General features: G+C 35.5%; 1 long non-coding RNA gene across 1 annotated transcript; it reads left to right on the top strand.

Annotated features, from left to right (window-relative positions):
• Positions 1-891: 891 nt before the first annotated feature.
• LOC145224599 (uncharacterized) lies at positions 892-15,388 on the top strand. Its single transcript, XR_013859699.1, has 5 exons — positions 892-981; positions 2,616-2,685; positions 12,319-13,638; positions 14,097-14,146; positions 14,434-15,388. It is a non-coding gene; the product is annotated as an uncharacterized LOC145224599 (long non-coding RNA).
• The last annotated feature ends 1,062 nt before the right edge of the window (positions 15,389-16,450 follow it).

Genomic DNA, 16,450 nt, shown 5'->3' with positions numbered 1-16,450 from the left:
CAGAAACTTTAGGAATTGCTCTGAAGATTTTTATAAATTACCTTACCGAATTTAAACAACTATATTTTAGTGTGTTTATTTACAATGGTCTGTATTTGTGTAGTTGTACAGTTATATTTTTGTTTTTAAAAAGTATATTTTACGACAAAATAATTGTATAAACAAAAGTAAATCAATCAAATGTTTTCCAGATCATTCAGGTAATTAAGACATTATATTCTTAAATACTAAGTATTTTTAACACTGTGATTGAAGAAAAAATGAACGCTGCAATAAATATTTGGATGTATAGAAGACATGGGATCGTATGCATGACTATCAATACATTACAGCAAGGGTTGACAAACTTTTCAACACAGCATGCTAACTTACTTGTTTTGCGAAAATGGTTTGAATACCAACTTTCTTTGTGTTTAACATTGGTTTGTACTAGGTTTGGCTAACGGCATATGGTCTGATTTTAGTGCATTTAGCTAAAACATCAATAACATCTTTTCAGTGCTGAAAAATGCTGAGCAGTCCCTGTGATACACATTTTATAAAGCAAGTCTTGGTCCACTGTAAGCAGAAGGATTAAATTCTGGTAGCCCCCTAGATATTGGACTACAACATTTATGTAGGATTGTTGTAGAACCTTTTTGTGACACTTTGTACTGTTAACAAACATAAATGCACTAGTCTCATCCAGAACACCAGTTCTAGTCACTGTTACGTTTTGTGGTAAACTATAAAATTGCCGGACAATGCTCAAGATAAAAATGTACATCTAACCAGTTTCTACCTTTTAACAACCGCATTAAAATAAACTTTTAAATATGGGTTTCCTGCTCTGTTTTAAACAATCGCTGAGTCGATTTAGTAAACGCACTATGTTGGAGATTTGTAGATTGATTATAATCTTGTTTTTTTAGGACTTTTTGGATAATGTGGAAAACAAAAGTTATGAAAGTCCTGGTTGGCAAAGGTGGAATCCACATACCAGTAAGTTGTCTGTAATAATAAATAGTGTTTAAACTAATAAAACATAAGCAAGATTTGTTACCAGTCCCAATTTAAAAGGTGTTACATAGATTACCAAAGCCCAAAAATTCTTGCTTATTGTATTGTGTGACAACAGGGAGTCATTGTCTCACATCCAGGCATCTTGCTTTTTATTCTGTGGTTTATATAAATATCAATTGTGATTAGTTTTGTTCACTAAAACTAAACTGTTGTGTGGGATTAATCTCAAAGTATTCAAACCGATTATACATTCAAAAATTTTAAGGCAAAATTATTTGATGTTGTGATCTTTATGGTGACAAACATGTATGTATGGGCCAAAATCCTCAAGGACCCACATATTGTTTTTGTCCTAGTTTTTTGCCTAGCGATGGTATACTTTGTGGTTTGGGTCACGAAACAGTGTTTCAAATTTATCCAAACTAATGCACATTGTTGGTAGTCGAAAGTTCATTTAATCCAAGTTTGACCATTCTTAACCCCCGTAAATGTGGCAATTTGCTTAAGTGCATGGTCCAGGAATTTCATGTATTGTTGATTTTCCTTTTAGTTGAATTCACCCTTTTACCCATTAGCCTCTAAAACTTTTAATGGTTTTTGAAATAGTGTGTGTTGTTTGAGTTTTTGGTCTAATCAGCCTAGTGGTTACCCGTACAGCCTTGAATATGTGTTTAAATGTTCACTTAACCTTCAGGCAGTATCACAGAGGTCCCAAGACAGTGATTTACTGGTTTAACAATTATCAGCATATTATGCACAAACAATGCAATTTAAACATATTAAATGCCATATACAAAATCATCAATCTAGGATATCTTTGCAATTTCAGCACACTAGTAATCTGCGTAACAATGGCAGCTTGTGCCTAAATTTACTGAGGGTCAATTTTTTTCTTTGGTATCATTTAGAATCAAACTAAATTCATAGTCTAAATTCTGCAAACTAGTGGTCTGCAATGCGAATTTGGCTGGCTAAATTCAATAAAACTCCAGAACTTTAACATTGCATGATGAATGCAAATATTTAAAGTTTACAAGAAAATAAGGTGGCAAATTTACACAAAAGATAGAAACTATGCGTTCCCTTCCTTTTTTCTTTGGTGAAGTTTGTCCATGCATGTTTGGCATAAAATCTTTGGCAAAATTTGTAATATGGTCTGATTTTAGTGCATTTAGCTAAAACATCAATAACATCTTTTCAGTGCTGAAAAATGCTGAGCAGTCCCTGTGATACACATTTTATAAAGCAAGTCTTGGTCCACTGTAAGCAGAAGGATTAAATTCTGGTAGCCCCCTAGATATTGGACTACAACATTTATGTAGGATTGTTGTAGAACCTTTTTGTGACACTTTGTACTGTTAACAAACATAAATGCACTAGTCTCATCCAGAACACCAGTTCTAGTCACTGTTACGTTTTGTGGTAAACTATAAAATTGCCGGACAATGCTCAAGATAAAAATGTACATCTAACCAGTTTCTACCTTTTAACAACCGCATTAAAATAAACTTTTAAATATGGGTTTCCTGCTCTGTTTTAAACAATCGCTGAGTCGATTTAGTAAACGCACTATGTTGGAGATTTGTAGATTGATTATAATCTTGTTTTTTTAGGACTTTTTGGATAATGTGGAAAACAAAAGTTATGAAAGTCCTGGTTGGCAAAGGTGGAATCCACATACCAGTAAGTTGTCTGTAATAATAAATAGTGTTTAAACTAATAAAACATAAGCAAGATTTGTTACCAGTCCCAATTTAAAAGGTGTTACATAGATTACCAAAGCCCAAAAATTCTTGCTTATTGTATTGTGTGACAACAGGGAGTCATTGTCTCACATCCAGGCATCTTGCTTTTTATTCTGTGGTTTATATAAATATCAATTGTGATTAGTTTTGTTCACTAAAACTAAACTGTTGTGTGGGATTAATCTCAAAGTATTCAAACCGATTATACATTCAAAAATTTTAAGGCAAAATTATTTGATGTTGTGATCTTTATGGTGACAAACATGTATGTATGGGCCAAAATCCTCAAGGACCCACATATTGTTTTTGTCCTAGTTTTTTGCCTAGCGATGGTATACTTTGTGGTTTGGGTCACGAAACAGTGTTTCAAATTTATCCAAACTAATGCACATTGTTGGTAGTCGAAAGTTCATTTAATCCAAGTTTGACCATTCTTAACCCCCGTAAATGTGGCAATTTGCTTAAGTGCATGGTCCAGGAATTTCATGTATTGTTGATTTTCCTTTTAGTTGAATTCACCCTTTTACCCATTAGCCTCTAAAACTTTTAATGGTTTTTGAAATAGTGTGTGTTGTTTGAGTTTTTGGTCTAATCAGCCTAGTGGTTACCCGTACAGCCTTGAATATGTGTTTAAATGTTCACTTAACCTTCAGGCAGTATCACAGAGGTCCCAAGACAGTGATTTACTGGTTTAACAATTATCAGCATATTATGCACAAACAATGCAATTTAAACATATTGAATGCCATATACAAAATCATCAATCTAGGATATCTTTGCAATTTCAGCACACTAGTAATCTGCGTAACAATGGCAGCTTGTGCCTAAATTTACTGAGGGTCAATTTTTTTCTTTGGTATCATTTAGAATCAAACTAAATTCATAGTCTAAATTCTGCAAACTAGTGGTCTGCAATGCGAATTTGGCTGGCTAAATTCAATAAAACTCCAGAACTTTAACATTGCATGATGAATGCAAATATTTAAAGTTTACAAGAAAATAAGGCGGCAAATTTACACAAAAGATAGAAACTATGCGTTCCCTTCCTTTTTTCTTTGGTGAAGTTTGTCCATGCATGTTTGGCATAAAATCTTTGGTTGATTTCGATGAAGCTTTTACTGATGGTAGATATGGTTGTGCAGATGTGCCATCTGCTTCGTTTGACTCAATAACCCCAGTATTTACCCTGCTAGACCCTAAACTGTAAAAGGTTTCTGTATGTTGCTGCGCACCACAAACGAAAGATTTCTGGGGTGTAATAGTATATAACAGTATTAATAGTATTTGTTCATTACTTGGTCAGTGTTTAAGCACATGCCAGTCAGAGGGTTGTTAACAGCCTTATGACATCAGAATAGTTAACAAATGCTGCTATTAATACCTCTAGTGGTCAGATTTTTAAACATTGGTTGATTTTAATAAAATTTTACGCTACTGTTCATTGGGTCATTGTGGTTTCATATTTTATAAATTTTGGAGTAGAATCCAATCAGTTGCCCCACTAACCCCCGTTTTTTCAAAGAAATGTGGAAGTAAATAAAACTTGGACTGCTTGTAGAATTTATTTTACTGTGTATAGGTGTCAATTGTTGTGGTCAACCCTGTAACCGCACCATGTGCCCCATTAAACCCGAAAATAGGTAAAAATTGTAAACAATGTCGAAATTGGATAAAATTTGGATAGTTAGTAGATTATGTCATTTTTAGGTGTTGATTGTTAAGTTTTACCCTATAGCAGCAGTTCCCAACCTTTCTGGTGCCGCGACCCCTTAAAACAGTTCCCAAGTTGCGGTGACCCCACACATAGGCGCCGAGTTTTACAAAAATGCAAGGTGGTGGATTTAAATTATGACGTCAATTTTATGACGACACTAATGCGTGCAGCCAAACGAGCTCCAACTCAAAGCCCAATATACTTTTAATAAAAAGCAAAGTTCAGCAATTTTAACTAAACATTGTTTTGAAAATAATATTGATTTGGAACAATTCGCTTTAACGTTTTTTGGTTTAGCAATGTTTAGAAACAGTTTCCTCAAGTCGTTGCTTTTGTATCACCCAAATTGACCATTTATTACAGAACAATCGCATTGTACACCATAGTGGCCAATCATTCACTGCCAACAATTGTGTGTTTGAAGTCATACAAGTAAGGCACCAACCAAACTAGTTGCTTTTTCGTCAGCACGCTTGTTCAAAAGCAAAACTGTTCCCAAATTTGTTCAGATTTTATGGTGTTTCGTAAGATACCGATACAAACAAACCCAAATATCCACAGTGTTGGGAAGGAATGTGGTGCCCATTTCTTTTGTTTTTTCTTTGTTAAATTAGTCTATGGCCAAAAATGAGTTGGGAGCCATTCCCTTAGGCGACCCCAGGCAAATTGTCAGGCGACCCCAGTTGGGGTCGCGACCCACAGGTTGGGAACCGCTGCCCTATAGCTTTAACATTTACCCCACCACCCTTCTAAAATGGGTGTGTTTTTCAACGATGTCGGAATTGAATGAAATTTTGACAGCTTTTAGAATTTACCATTTGTAGAGGTCGATTGTTGTGTTTTACTTTATTTTGCCACTACTTACCCCTTCGTTTGTATAAATAGAACACTAAATAGGACAAACTTCAAACAATGTCTAAAATGAATCAGAATTGCATAAGCCAAAAACTTATCACAGTATTTTACCTTAGCACCAAAATTACTGATGGTTATCTCTTGAAATCCATTGTTTTAAACTTTGCATGTGTTGGGGATCGATGAGTTTCTGCAGAAAACAAACTAAGGATATAATAATAATTGATAACAGGGGAACCATTTTTAATGAAGTATTAGGGAATATATTATTGTTTCAAAATAGGCCAAAATTTGTATTCAATTTGGCGAAACAAATTCGTGATTAAGCTCTAAAGTTTGTAAAATTTGGACCCTTTATGTGTTTTTTTTTCCATACTCACTCAATTATTTTGGATACAAAATAGGTTCTTACGCTTCATCGCGTAGCATGGTTTGAAAACTTCTGCTTTATACAGACTATGGACAGCTCCTTGTCTCCTAATTTACTGGCATGCAGCCTTTCAAGTGTATATGCACACAACTGCCAGACACTGTAAAACTAGTGCCGTGAAGCACACAGCCCCACTTTAAATGACTTAATGTTACCATCCTTTGTTATTTGTAAAAATATTTGGCAATCAGGCATATGAAAATTATGCTTATTATGGGTCCCCTTCCCTGAAAGGGACACTTATTGATTTTACTCGAATTTGTTTTTGTTTTTTCTTTTTTTTCTTCCCAAAGTTTGTCCGACTCGGTTTTCATTAAATGTTTGATGAATTTGAAAGAAATTTACCCAGATGGTAGATATAGGTATGTAGATGTGCATCCCACTTTGTTTTTGTTGATAATCCCAGTATTTACCCTGCTAGCCCCCTAAAATGGGTATTTTTCTTCCCAAAGTTTGTCCGATTTGTTTTGCCATCAAATGTTTGATTAATTTGTCTGAAACTTACACAGATGGTAGATATAGGTATGTAGATGTGCATCCCACTTTGTTTTTGTAGATAATTCCAGTATTTACCCTGCTAGCCCCCTAAAATGGGTTGTTTTCTTCCCAAAGTTTGTCCGAGTCGTTTTTCCATCAAATGTTTGATGGGTTTGGATGAAATTTACACAGATGGTAAATATAGTTATGTAGATGTGCATCCCACTTTGTTTTTGTTGATAATCCCAGTATTTACCCTGCTAGCCCCCTAAAATGGGTTGTTTTCTTGCCAAAGTTTGTCCGACTCGTTTTTTCATCAAATGTTTGATGGATTTGGATAAAGTTTACACAGATGGTAGATATAGTTATGTAGATGTGCATCCCACTTTGTTTTTGTTGATAATCCCAGTATTTACCCTTTTAGCCCCCTAAAATGGGTTGTTTTCTTGCCAAAGTTTGTCCGACTCGTTTTTCCATCAAATGTTTGATGGATTTGGATGAAGTTTACACAGATGGTAGATATAATTATGTAGGTGTGCATCCCACTTTGTTTTTTGCTGATAACCCCAGTATTTACCCCGCTAGTCCCCGAAAATGGGTCTTTTTCTTCCCAAAGTTTGTCCGATTTGTTTTGCCATCAAATGTTTGATTAATTTGTCTGAAACTTACACAGATGGTAGATATAGGTATGTAGATATGCATCCTACTTTGTTTTTGTTGATAACCCCAGTATTTATCCTGCCCCATAAAATGGGTGAGTTTGTAGACAGTGTCAAAATTGGCTAAAATTTGGATAGCTTGTAGTGTATGCCATTTATAGGTGTCGATTGTTGTGTTCAGCCCTGTAGCCCAAACATTTACCCCACAAGCCCCCAAAGTGTAAAACATATTTGTATGTTACTGGGCACCACAAACGATAGATTTCTGTGGCACAATAGTGTTGCAAGGGCAAGCAATTGTATGTTACTCATTTGTGACTTTGTGGATTGCTTAGTGAACGTTTTTGCGCCATGGCAGTTTTGGGTTGTTAACCGCCCTATGACGTCATAAGCATTAACGGTTATTGCTCAAAACACCTCTAGTGGTCGAAATTTTAAACATAGGCAGATTGGGCTGAATATTTGCAGTACTATTGATCGAGTCATGGAGGTTTCATATTTTTTTAGTTCAGTGTAAAATCCCATTAGTTACCCTACTAGCCCCCTAAAATGGGTAAGTTTATAAAACAGTGTCAGAATAGGCTAAAATTTGGGTAGCATGTGGACTATGGTTATCTCTTGAAATGCACTATTTTTAACTTTACATGTGTGGGGACCCATGAGTTTCTGCCTGTAGAAACAACTAAGGTTATAAAAGACGATGGCTAATATGTGACCCAATACAAAATAAGCATAGGAAATGTATTTATGTTTTAAAATAGGCTATAGTGTAAATGCAACAACAAAATGTGCTATGCCACCCTTCTAGTTGTATATTGGTACTGTTTGAAAGCACCTATGCCTCTACTACGCAATACATGCAAATTAACAATATAAGCAAACTATAAATTTGTGTCAAACAACGTCATGATTAAAATTGCACAAACTATGCAATGTCTACATTTTTGTTTGAAATCAACCACAGTGTATAGGTCTTTCCCCTTTTTGTTAGTTGGCATGCAGTATTTGATACACCAGGTGCCAACTGTAGTGGATAATGTATGTAGTCTATGTACTATAGGACAACAATCAAGAACATTTTGATAGGAGCGGGCGAAACGCATGTACAATGCAAAATATTTCTGAAAAAAAAAAGTCATTTGTCTTTTAACTGCAGATGATAGGCATAACCAAACAAACTTGTGATACTGGCAACAACAACTTTTTTGCAATCAAAATACAGTTACTCTTTTATCCTTTTACAAAAAATCTTAAAATGCATTGAAAATGATAGAATGACAAAAAACACTAACTACATGCACAATTTACTTGTTGAATAGTACTAACGCTAATTGGCAGCCATGTAGTAGTATTGCTGACTTTAGCTAGTGGCCTCTTTACCCTGGCATCTATGGTCCATCTTGAGTTTAAGTACAGCTAAACATGTATTAGGGTTGTTAAGTCCCATTGTGTACATAGACCTCTTATGGTGACAAAACTACTCCTTAGTTGCATAAATCACCCCAGAGTTTTTATTTTGTTCTTTTTACACAACTTTAATGTTCCAATTTGTCATTTGACATCAGCTTAAAATGCACTGTTGATCCAATATCAAAATATAATTTGGTGTTTTTCAACTGAAAGTGGTGCTATTTAAACTAAACTTGTCCTCACATTTGTTTTTCACACATATATACATATCCTTTGAGATCATGACTCTTTGTTATTGGCACATGTAACAGACGCATCTTGATTTCACTCTGTTTTTTTCTTTTTTTTTCTTTTTTCCGCCGAAGTTTGTACATGCACTTTTGGCATGAAATCTTCGGTGGATTTGGATGAAACTTTCACAGATGGTAGATATAGTTATGTAGATGTGCCATCTGCTTCGTTTGACTTAATAACCCCAGTATTTACCCCGCTAGACCCCAAAATGTGCACCACAAACGAAAGATTTCTATGGTGTAACGGTATAGTATAGGCCAGGGGTCCGCAAATACTTTTTGACGACCCAAGCATTTAGTTAGCATGTAAGTTTGTGGAAAATACTAAACAACTAAATGAGAACCGCATGCTTGCACAGATGCGCTTAATTTATTACATTGTTACATAGACTGTATGTAACAGTTACATAGTCATACGTAACAATGTAAAAGCTAATTAAAAGGTTGGAAAAGCCGAAGTTCATTAATGCCGTAGATGTGATACTTATATTCATGGGAAATTTAAAATATTTCGCGACCCAGACTAGAAGGTCTCGCGACCCAAATTTGGGTCGCGACCCACTATTTGCGGACCCCTGGTATAGGCAACAGAACATATGGTACATGTGTTTGTGCATTACTTGGTATGCATTTTGGACAGTCAGAGGGGGTATTAACAGCCTTATGACGTCAGAAGCGTTAAGGAATGTTGCTTATAACACCCCTAGTGGTCAGAATTTTAAACATTGTCCGATTTGGATAAAATTTTACATGACTGTCGATTAGTTCATTGTGGTTTCATATTTTATACTTTTGGGTGTTAAAACCCATCAGTTACCCCTCTAACCCCCTAAAATGGGTGAGTTTTTTAAAAGGTGTCAGAATTAAGTGAAATTTGGACAGCTTGTGGAATTTGTCATTTTTAGGTGTCAATTGTTGTGTTTACCCCGTTTGCCCCCTAAAATGGGTGAAATTTTAAACAATGTCCGAATTGAATGAAATTTGGACAGTTTGTTCATTTTGCTATAATAAGCTGACAATAGTTATGTTTCACTCTGTGACCCCAATATTTCCCTACTAGTCCCCTAAAATGGGTAAATTTGTGAAACAATGCAGGAATTGGATGAAATTTGGACAGTTTGTTCATTTTGCCATATCTAGCTGTTGATTATTTTGTTTCACCCTGTAGCCCCAATATTTACCTCACTAGCCCCCTAAAATGGGTGAACTTTTAAACAATGTCAGAACTATATATGGAAGTTAGATAGTTTTGAGTACATTATTCATTGATGTGTTTTACCCTGTAAGACCCACCTTTACCCCATTAACCCCTAAAATGGGTGTAATTTGTAAACATTGGCCGAGTTCGTTAAAATTTTGACAGTTTGTGCAAAAGTCATCTTTAGGTGTCAATTGTCACTTTTGCCATGCAGTCCCATCAGTTACCCCATTAGCCCCCTGAAAGGGTTAACTTTTTAAACAATGTCTGAATTTCATAAAATTTGGACACTTCGTAGAATATGCCATTTTGAGGTGTTGATTGTTGAGTTTTACCATGTAGCCCCACTAATCCTTAAAATAGGTAAATTTTGCAAACAATTGAATTAAATGTGACTTGTGTAGTTTCTATCTCACACAGCATGATTATTTCTGTAGACTTTTTTTCGTCCTGTTTAAACTCATAGCACCAAAATTTATTATAGTTATTTCAAAAAATGCACTATTTACAACTTTGCATGTATGGGGGACCCATGAGTTTCTTGCAGAAACAACTAAAGGTATAAAATACAGTGGCTGATATGGAACCCATTACGAAATAGGTCATAGTATATGTGTAATGGCAATATGTGCTAAGCCACCCTTCTAGTTTTAATTTGGTTGTTTACTCCTTATTCCAGGGTTTTACTCGTACATGCTGCCATGACAATTTTTGTGTAACAATTTCATCCGGTGCCAACTTTTTTTAAACTTAATATAGCTTATCTGCAATTGTATATTGGCAACTACAATTTCTATTGCCTAAAAAGCTATTGGTTTAAATTACACATAATTGTGCAAACAATTCTTTCCTACTCGACTGCCTAAAAAAGATCCCACACAGTATGAAAAATTTTAAACACTCAATAGTGCTGATAATTTGTAGAAACAGTGATAATAGGTAAATGCTACATATTACTGTTTTTGCCAGTATTCACCAAACTACAGCCCTTTTTTGTTTGGCCTCAAACAGTACTTGAGTTGGTTTAAAAAGGTATGAAGCAACTTTGTAATATATTTTGTTGGGCATATAAGCCATTAACACTTGTGAACATCTGTTCTATATGCTTTTGACATGGTACAAATTTATTTAAATCACAGGAATCGATGGTTTCTTTGGAACATTTCCGAGTTATTGCCATCCTAGCTAATTGTATAAAATGAATCTTGAGTTAGTTATTAAAACTTAGTTTACTCCTTGCAAAGTATTGTAGGGATTTACAATCCCGCAACAACATATAGGATTACTTTTACCTAGTTTGCAGAATTGCAGTAACCACTGCATCAGATTTTGTAAGCTCTGTGGCTCTCATCGATCATTCCCATGTTTATCCGGCCAGTTGTGAAAAAAAATTTAGTGACCTTTGATTAATAGTACTGCATCAATGCAGGTCAGAATTGAAGGTAGTTCGTTGTAACTCCTGACTGTGTTTTTGACCTAAAATTGACTACATCACAAACCTGAGGTTTAAACTTTTTTGTCAGAGTAATTTTTTGTCAAAAACCTCGCATTCCAATTGCCCCTTGTTGGAAACTCCTGCCTTAACCTGGTCATTAAATCTCTTTTGTGAACCGGTTCATTGCAAACTCTATCTTTGCAAAGACTTTATGTTAACATTTTGTACTGGGTTACTTTTTTAAAGCAAATCACAGTTACCATGTATAATAACAATATATAATAACCCCCATCACTTATCTAAAATAACATCACTTATAAGATTGAGATTGTTTATACCTTTTTCAATTTGGCGATGACAACAGCATACTAATTTGTTATCCCCTCAGAAATGCTTTTCTAGATATAGCATAGAAATTAATTATGGGTCCCCTTTGCTGAAGGCTTCATCCACAACTTACCAAAGTGCATAAATTTTAAAGCAGCTATACTTACTAAAGTACATTTTGAGGAGTTTCAAACCTTGCCTGCAGCATTAACATATGAGATTTAACAACACAGTCAAGAACAACATGTCAAATCTGGCTTCTTAGTTTTATGAAATCAAATCAAATTTACACAAATGTTGTTTTCAAACATAAGGGATTAACTTTAAAACCTTGTCAAATACCTCTTGGCAAGAGGCTACTGCAAGTCGGTGTATGTTACTCTATAACATAGAAGTTATCGTCGCTTAGTTTGTCGGTGTATGCAATTTTTTTTACCGGCATAATTTGGCATATCCATAATATTATGTGAAAAATGAATATTTAAACAAAATTTAATTGCTGACATATAGGATAGCCAACTTTCTGTTTGTAGTAGTTCATGTGTGTCCAAGAACTAAAAATGCACTTGATACCATATAGGAAAAGTAGTTTTTATTCATACAGATATGTTAAAACTATTGCTATTATTGGTAAAAATACAAACATACAGCAAACATTTAGCATCTGCTACAATTAAACCAGATTAAAACCTGTGGCCTGACAGTAACTATTATTTTTTGTTATTAATATTGAAATGAGTGTTTTTAACCAATTTTGTTATTTTTTGTTGCAGAAACATTTATAGAAGAAAGACATCCAGAACATGGTTTCATTCTGACAATGCATGTCTTCCCTTTTTCTTTTTTTTCTTTTTTTTTTTGTTATTAATATGTATATGGTAGTCTTAAAGTAATTGCTATGTTAGCTTGAGAAAGTCTGCTCTTGTGCCTGCTTATGTAATGATATGTGAATTATTGTTGCTGGTTTGCTCCATTGTTGCAATTCGGGTTTGGTGTCAACTTGAGTGTGGCTTAGTTAAGGCCCTGAAAAAGGACGCTTTTCTTGGCTGATGCTAAGTTTACATTTCTTGTTGGCTGATTGGAGGAGGCATGTATTGTTGTGACACATAATGCTTGTGTCAGTTGATGTTGCAGGGACAGACCTTGGCTGACCTTCTCGGAGGACTTATTAAGACGAGCAATGACCCTGGGACATTTAGCTGATGATTGTATTGTTAGCCAAGTTTGTTGCTGACCTGGTGCAGCCAAGGAAAGGTTACCCAAAATATTGTGGCTTTGTCACATTTGGAACCCAACTTGTTCTAATCCTTGTCAGCTGACTGTTGTAAAGAACTTCATGTGTATGTGTGTCAGTCTGGTGAGGCTCATGCAGAAGTTGTCTGAGACCTTCGGGTCACTTTTTAAGATGGCTGAAGCTGGGTTTCTAAAGGACTGGCTGACTGTTGTATGATTTGTCCATGTTTATGGTCTGGTATGCCAGATGTTGGCTTGGGATAACTTGGTTGATGGTAGCTGAACATGGCCGAAAGGTGTGAGCTGCTAGCCGCTCACGTTTACTACCTGAAGCTGGGTGTCTTCATGCACGCAGATGGCATTGATGTATGAGTCATGTGTCTTTGCTGTTCCTATTAGGCTAACTGTATATGTGACTTTTGCTTCCGTAGATCAGTTTATTTTTTTAGATTTTTTGTGGTGGTGTATTTTTATTTTTAGGGGTTTGTTGATACTGTTTTTGTGGTGCTGTATTTTTATGTGGGTGTTGTATTTTTAGTTTTAGGGGTTTGTTGATACTGTTTTTGTGGTGCTGTATTTTTTTGGGTTGTGTTGATACTGTTTTTTGTGGCGGTGTATTTTTTCGTGGTTTTGTTGATACTGTGTATGTATACTAGTATATGTATGTGGTACTTGTGCAAGTCCTTTGTATGTTCAAAGTGTTTTGCTGCCATGTTGCATGATCAGTATATAGAGTATATCTTTTGTTGCATTGTTGAGATTGGGTTTGATATGCTTAACACTAGTAGACATTGCATTGTTGGGTGAAACTTGTGTTCAGATGAACAATCTTTTTATTTCTGATGGATTCACCTGCCGAAGTGAGTTTCTGTGTTTTTATCTATTTATTAAATTGTACAAAATTTGTCAAATTAATTGTTGCCCCCCTTCCGCGTATTGATTTTACTTTATGTACTTTTCGCATGAAATGCTTTATTATTCAAATGAAACTTACCTGCTAGACTCAAAAGAGTAAAATCAATTTTTTAACCACAACAAAATTGGATGAAACTCAGGCACTTTGTAGAATGTGGATTTGTTGTGTTTCATTCTATGGCCCTACTAGCCACCAATTTTGTAGTATTTTCGGGACCCATAAAAGCATTTAGAAAGCAAGCACCCAATGTAACATATTACAGGCCTGCTACATACAATAACATTTTGCTTAAGGTACTTGTTGCCCGTTTTAAACATATTTGTTGATTTTTTATTTACTATCATACATGTAATTTTTTAAGTTAGGTTGTTTTGTTTTTATTCGATTTGCTTTATATTGCAGCATGATGATCTTTTAAACAAACTTTTATGACGATGATTTACTTACAACAAGTAAGTATGACCTTAGGTTTTTAATAGGTTAGGAGACGACTTGGTTGGGTTGATAAATGCTGCAGCAATTATAATGCAACAAATATTTTTATTTCACTCTAACTGTTATCATGTGTAAAAGCTCATAATAGATGAAATATTAATTTACATTAACTTGGATTTTTCTTTTTTTTACATATTAAACCAATTTATATTCAAAAAAAGATACTATTTTATAATCACAACATGTATGATCAATAAAACCTTACAGGAAATTCTCAACTAACTAAATATTTTATGGTTTGCAGATTTATTTTATCCTTCCTTCTACTTGCTTCATCTCCACAATTTATTGTGTTGTGTTTGTTGTTTTTTCGTTTCGCTGTGTCCTGTGTGATGTTAGGTAGAAGTATTCTTAGTTCAGGCAGCCAGCAGTTGTCCCAAGTCACATGTTTTGACTTTATCCCACATTTTTTCAACCTCTTCATAGGTTGACTCGATTTTATGCACTAAAACTCTCCCTTTCCGGGATTTTTGACTTCCATTAATTTTATAATGGGTTCCCTATTTTTTTTTACTTGATTGCTGACACCAATGGCCCAAAAATTCTCCACTTTTTGGGAGTTTTTAACATTTCTCGCCGTCAAATCCGAACAGACCTAACATTTTTGGGGGTCGTTACGGCATACACGTATGTCTTTTCCAACACAATCAGGTCAGTAAAAATTGTGACCTTTTTAAAGTCTTACCAGGAGACGACATTTTTCATGGGTCGGTCGTCACTCGTCGAGGCGGGGAGGGGCCTCTTCACCATATCACCTATCCATCAATCCAACTTAAGCCATTTTTGACGATCTAATATGCGACCATCTTGACAGCTTTGTCTGAACCTATGCTTGCCACTGGTATTTTTTTGCTCTCATCCATCTTTCAAACATTTTTTCGTCCCCAAACATATCTCTGGCCTGCCCTTGAACAAACAATTGGCTCGATTTTGACCATACCCTAGACATACTTGTCATGATACCCCCACAATGTTTTGCGGAGTTAAAACCGTCTTCACACCATATCCAACGTTTTAAAAGTCTTCTAACAATTATCCACAACCCAACTTGCACGTTTAGCCTTCAAGTGCTACTCAAGAAAAAACGTATGGTCCCGAAGAGTGCAATATGCCAAATCTTTTGAAGCACCGTACCTTATCATCTTGCTTGGATGTGTCGATGTCGCCTTTTAATTGCAACAATACATTTCATTCTTAAACTACTGTGTGATTTCAACCAATTTAGCGTGAGCTCAGACTAACCCTTATGACAAGAACTGCTCCATAAATCAGGTGTTTATGCGGCAAAATACGTTACCCTGCAAGTAAATGCCCCATTCAGATGAACCCACCACGAGTATTTCACATAAATTGTGAGACCATGCAGTTTCATCATTAAAATTTGGAGACAGTACCTTCGGCATTTGACCCAGCTTGAGTTTACGTGACCCATTTTAAAAAAATCGAGACTGTACAGTTTCTGATTCAAAAATTCCAATGCTCTTGCCGCAGGCGTTTGACCTTAATTGGAGTCACGTGACCTAATTTTCAAAAATTTCAAGACTGTACTGTTTCTGTTTCAAAATTCCAAGCTCTTGCCGCAGGCATTTGACCTTAATTGGATACACGTGACCTAATTTTCAAAAATTTCCAGACTGTATAGTTTCTGTTTCAAAATTCCAACCTCTTGCCGCAGCCATTTAACCTTAATTGGAATCACGTGACTTAATTTTCAAAAATTTCAAGACTGTACATTTTCTGTTTCAAAATTCCAACCTCTTGCCGCAGGCATTTGACCTTAATCGGAGTCACGTGAACTAATTTTCAAAAAATTCAAGACTGTACAGTTTCTGTTTCAAAATTCCAAGCTCTTGCCACAGGCATTTGACCTTAATTGGAGTCACGTGACCTAATTTTCAAAAATTTTGAAACCGTACAGTTTCTGTTTCAAATTTCCAAGCTCTTGCCGCAGGCATCTGACCTTAATCGGAGTCACGTGACCTAATTTTCAAAAAATTCAAGACTGTACAGTTTCTGTTTCAAATTTCCAAGCTCTTGCCGCAGGCATCTGACCTTAATTGGAGTTACGTGACCCAATTTTCAAAAAAATTTAGGCTGTACAGTTTCGTTTTCAAAATTGCAGCCCTTGGCAAAGGCATTTGACCCTAAGTTAAGTTCCCGTGACCTCATTTCAACATTCCGAGCCCACGCCTGAGACCCCAGTGTGACGTCACGGGAACCCACGGTGAGTTTGTTTTAAAAATTTGCACATAAAGTAAATT

This window comes from Phallusia mammillata, chromosome 4 (genome assembly GCF_965637545.1).
Source record: "Phallusia mammillata chromosome 4, kaPhaMamm4.hap1.1, whole genome shotgun sequence".
NCBI classification, from domain to species: Eukaryota; Metazoa; Chordata; class Ascidiacea; order Phlebobranchia; family Ascidiidae; genus Phallusia; species Phallusia mammillata.
The sequence above is the reverse complement of the archived record's forward strand: the minus strand, read 5'-3'. Positions and strand labels throughout refer to the sequence as shown.